This window comes from Triticum dicoccoides, chromosome 3A (assembly GCF_002162155.2).
Source record: "Triticum dicoccoides isolate Atlit2015 ecotype Zavitan chromosome 3A, WEW_v2.0, whole genome shotgun sequence".
NCBI lineage: Eukaryota > Viridiplantae > Streptophyta > Magnoliopsida > Poales > Poaceae > Triticum > Triticum dicoccoides.
In genome coordinates this window covers 388791190-388796561 of record NC_041384.1, presented here as the reverse complement: position 1 = coordinate 388796561, position 5372 = coordinate 388791190, and positions in this window count along the sequence as shown.

Genomic DNA, 5372 nt, shown 5'->3' with positions numbered 1-5372 from the left:
GTATTCACACATGTACTAAGTTTCCGGTTAATACAATTATAGCATGAATAATAAAAATTTATCATGATATGAGGAAATAAATAATAACTTTATTATTGTCTCTAGGGCATATTTCCTTCAGGTTTTCAATCTTGGTGCAATCGATTTAAAAAATTTGGTCACACCGAGTTGTAGTAACCACTTGCGATTCTACATCTTGGTGCTAGTGAGTCGTTCCACTCAGTCACACCGACAGGGTCAGGATATATATACCCATGGCCAAATTTTGGAAATTCCTCCGAAAGCTTTTCTTCCACGCGTGTCCTGATCTACTGACTTGGGTCTCTGGATCGTCTCCTCATCGCCAGCGACCTCCCTCCGCTGGTCTCTGCAGCTATCAACAGGAATCTTCAGCACCGTTGCCACTGTAGCGAGCTCATCGCCAAGTTAGGGTATGAGTTTGATTCTTTGTGCAATCTTTACCTCCGATTCTTAGCACAAAGTTAATGCCATGATTCTTACCATGTATGAGATCATTCTATCCAACAAAAACTTCCTTTAGATTAGTTTTGACTCAAAAATTTAGGGTTAGGTTTCCGCTGAACTCACTCGGACCAACCGAGTTGTAGAAATCGATCTCACCGATTTGGCTTAGGCCATTGCACTTGTAACTTTTGGTCTGACCGAAACTTGCAAATCGGTGTGACCGAGTTCAACTCTCAGTGAAACCCTAGCAATCTCGGATTCACCGAACAGTGAATCTGTATGATCGAGTTCACTAGTTCAGACTCCAATATTGCTTCCGTGGCATCGAGTTTAACAAATCGGTAGCTTAGAAATGCCTTATGTGGAAAATTAAAACTAAGTTTTTGACTCAGTTGTTTTACAAAATCTCTGCACTTTGTGATGCTCGTTCACTCTATCTCAACTATATCTATTCACAGGGTCAGCTCTCAGTTTGTAGTGTCAGAAATGTCTGATGCGAGTTATAGCCAGAACAAGTCTAAGGAGCAAGTTAACATGAGTGAGGGCACTAGTCCCTCTAACAGCTATGATGTTGGGAGCAGAAGTACTCCTAGCAACCTGCCTAAGGCTGCTACTAGGCAGAGGAAGAAGAGAAACTCAGATTCTGAAGATGAAGATTATGTTGCTGTTGAGGAGGAGGTCAGCTCCAAGAAGAAAGTGGTCAAGAAGGAATTTGGGAGATCAGCTTCAACCAAACCTGGTATGCACAAGAAGCCTCCCGCCAAGAGAGTGACCACTTCAAAGGCCATATCATCAACTATTGAAGCTTCCAAATCAACTGAAGAAGAGGCTGCTGGTGAGGGCAAGAAGAGGAAGGAAAGGGCCAAGAAAACTATGGCAAGAGTTATTGGAAAGCCCTCAATGATGATCCAATCAGATGGGGAAGAGGAAGAAGAGGATACTGCACCAACATCAAAGACTCAGAAGCTGATGGGGGATGCCATCAAGTCTGGGGTTGCTCCATCAAAGCCCAAGGCTGGCCCCAAAGCTACTGCTCCAGCCACCAAGTCTGCACCCAAGAGATCCACCAAGAATATACAACCTGTTGAGAAGAACAAGGCCCCAGTGCCCGAAATATAAGAAGAAGGAGATGAAGCCCAAGTGCTCAGAAAGTTAAAGCCCAAGATCCCTGATCATGATGACAATCACCGGTGGCTGAAAACATGAAGGAGAGAAAGGATGCATGTCTCAGATTGTGGAGACAATCAAACCCTTATGCTGTGAGGAGAAGGACTACTATGGACTATAGATTTCACACAAAGGAACAACATGACTTCTATGAGATCGTGCTCCTGGATAAGAAGCCCATAGTGTGTGACATGAAGTGGGTTGATTGGAAGTACATCGACAACAATGAAGAACACTTCCCTGGAGTACATGAAAGCTTCAGACTCAATGGAGTAGACACCTTTGTGGGTCATAAGTTGACCAAGTGGAATGATGAGCTCACTATGCAGTTCTATTCAACAACTCACTTCTACCCTGATGGAAGGATTGTATGGATGAATGAAGGAACAAGATATCAGTCTACTGTTGATGAGTGGGCCAAGCTGATCAATGCCCCTGCAGAGCATGAGGATGACATTGATGTCTATGCTAAACCTAGGAAGGGTTACAACTCCATGGCCAACATGTACAAGGAGATACCTGACAAAGCCTTGGAGACACACAAGCTAGGCTCAGTGTATTACCTGTTGTCTGGACTGGCCACCATGAACACCATTTTGAGGCACACCTTGCTGCACAAATCAGGAGATCACAGGATGATCAGAGGCCACTCCATCAACTTGCTTCAGATGTTTGATGTGCCCCAGAAATTCAAAGTGATGAGTTTGATTGTTGAAACCATCAAGAGAATTGCAGCAGACCAAAAGAGATCATGTGGGTATGCTCCACACATTCAAATGCTCATCAACTCCAATATGGGCAAAGGCATGTATCTCTTGGACAAAGAGCACCTTCCCTTGAGGCCTGATCATGAGGACAACACAGTTGTATGGATCGTTCAGATCCTACATCTGTAGAGGCTCAAGAGAAGAGGGAGAAGGCAAAAGTAGAGAAGGCAACCAAGAAGCCAAGTGCTGAAGAAGCTTCACAAGTGTTTCTCAAGTCAAAACAAGACCAACTTGTCTATCTCATTCAAGCCACTTTGAGGATTGAGAAAGGTTTGGCCAACCTGACTCAGAATCAAGAGAGTCTTGAGAGAATTTTTGAGACCAAACTTCATGACATGGATGTCAAAGTGACTGAGATTCAGACTTCTGTTGAGAAGATCCAAGAAGAGCTCGAGGTCAGGAGTGACAAGACCAACACTGATGCATATCAAAGGGTGCCCAGAAGGTAGAGGTCTGCATTAGTGCTGTTGACAGACACCAGAGCTACGACTTTAGCACCTGCACCCACAGCTTTAGTTGCCCCTCCGGTTGCAACTCCACCAGCTCCTACTACCTCTATAGATGCATTTTTTGCAGGACTCCTCTCCATGCCACGTCCCGAAGATCAAGCTTAGAGAGCCGCATAGCACTATGCATTTTTAAGCTTTTTGGTAACTTGTTGCCAAAGGGGGAGAAAGTGTATAGATCATAGGCTGAGAGAGAGAGAGAGAGAGAGAGAGTGTTTTGCTTCTGTTTGCCTCTCTTGCTACTTATTTGTTTGCTTGCTTGGATGATACTTTATGGTTGTGTGTGAGATACTTGTATGGTCATGTGCTTGATCATATCATACTTTAATGTTTGTGCTTTGGATGATGATTTTATCCATCTCTCATGTATGATCATTCACTTTGTCTTGGTGATGAGTGTATATTTCATATTCTATCATTTTGAGCGCTCCACCAAGATGTATGTGACATGGAAGAGTAACCCATGATCCTAATCAATTATGCATTTGCATTCAAAAGCAAATTTTAAATAATGCACAAATTTAGGGGGGGGGGTCTTGCTTATCACATACTTCTCAAAGCGACGATGTGTTTCATTCTTATTATTCTTTGTCGAAGCTTTGATCTATATGTTGTCATCAATTACCAGAAAGGGGAGATTGAAAGTGCAACTAATCCCTGGGTGGTTTTGGTAATTACTAACAACATATAGCCCATTGAACTAATATCCATTCAAGATAATCTTTTTAGAAAATTGAATGATTGGCATGGCATGGACTAGAGATGTGGACCCCTCAAAATGCTAAGGACACATATTGGCACAAGTTCAAGACTCTACATTTACATTTTAGTGATCCAAGATCAATTTGAGTCCATAGGAAAAGCCAATACTATTAAAAGGGGATGAGGTGTTGCTTCATGGCTTGCTTGCTCAAAATGCTTTGTGATATGCTCCGAAAGCCCTCAACCACTTTCTCATATCCACATATGTCCCAAACCAAAAATCAAACTCGGCCCCACCGATTTGATCTATCCGGCGCCACCGAGTTCATTTGACATAGCCATAGCCAGAAATTCTAATCAGTTCGGTCTCACCGATAGGGATCTCGGTCTCACCAGGATGGGATTGCAAACTCTCTATTTCCCTTCATAAAGTTTTGGTCTAACCGAGATGAGCGATCGGTCCCACCAAGTTCGAAATGCAAACTCTCTGTTTCCTCTTCATAACGTTTCGGTCACACCGAAATGAGCAATCGGTCCCACCGAGTTTGCCTAACCAACTCTCTGTTTGCCTATTACTGAAATCGGTCTCATCGAGATTACGTTATTCCCTAACCCTAACACAATCGGTCCCACCGAGTTGATCATATCGGTCCCACCGAAAAGCCTAACGTTCACATTTTGAACTAAATCGGTCTGATCGAGTTTAAGTATTTGGTCCCACCGATTTTGGTAAATTGTGTGTAACGGTTAGATTTTGTGTGGAGGCTATATATACCCCTCCACCCTTCCTCCATTCGTGGAGAGAGCAATCAGAACATGCCTACACTTCCAGCATTCATTTTCTGAGAGGGAGTTCCCACCTACTCATGTGTTGAGACCAAGACATTCCAATCCAACCACAAGAATCTTGATCTCTAGCCTTACCCAAGTTGCTTTCCACTCAAATCATCTTTCCACCATATCCAAATCTGTGTGAGAGAGTTGAGTGTTGGGGAGACTATCATTTGAAGCACAAGAGCAAGGAGTTCATCATCAACACGCCATCTATTACCTTTTGGAGAGTGGTGTCTCCTAGATTGGTAAGGTGTCACTTGGGAGCCTCTGTCAAGATTGTGGAGTTGAACCAAGGAGTTTGTAAGGGCAAGGAGACCGCCTACTTCGTGAAGATCTACCCAAGTGAGGCAAGTCCTTCATGGGCGATGGCCATGGTGGGATAGACAAGGTTGCTTCTTCATGGACACTTCATGGGTGGAGCCCTCCATGGACTCGCGCAACTGTTACCCTTCGTGGGTTGAAGTCTCCATCAACGTGGATGTACGATAGCACCACCTATCGGAACCATGCCAAAAAATCTCCGAGTGTACATTACGTTTGCTCCCTCTAAACTCCCCCCTTTACCTTCATATGCAATGATTTACATTTCATTGCTATACTCTTAGAATTGCATGTGTAGGCTGATTACTTGACTTGTGATAATTCGCTAAAATCTGCCAGAACTTAAAATTCGGAAAAGGCTAGATTTATATTTGGTCAAGTAGTCTAATCACCCCCTCTAGACATACTTTCGATCCTACAATATTGAATAGCATTAAGGATACATATGATCATCCACCGAATAAACTAACTAGCATAAACTACAAGGAGTAATCAACACTACTACCAACCCATAGGTACTAATCTAAGGTTTTGAGACAAATATCGGATACAAGAGATGAACTAGTGTTTGAGAGGAGATGGTGCTGGTGAAGATGTTGATGGATATTGA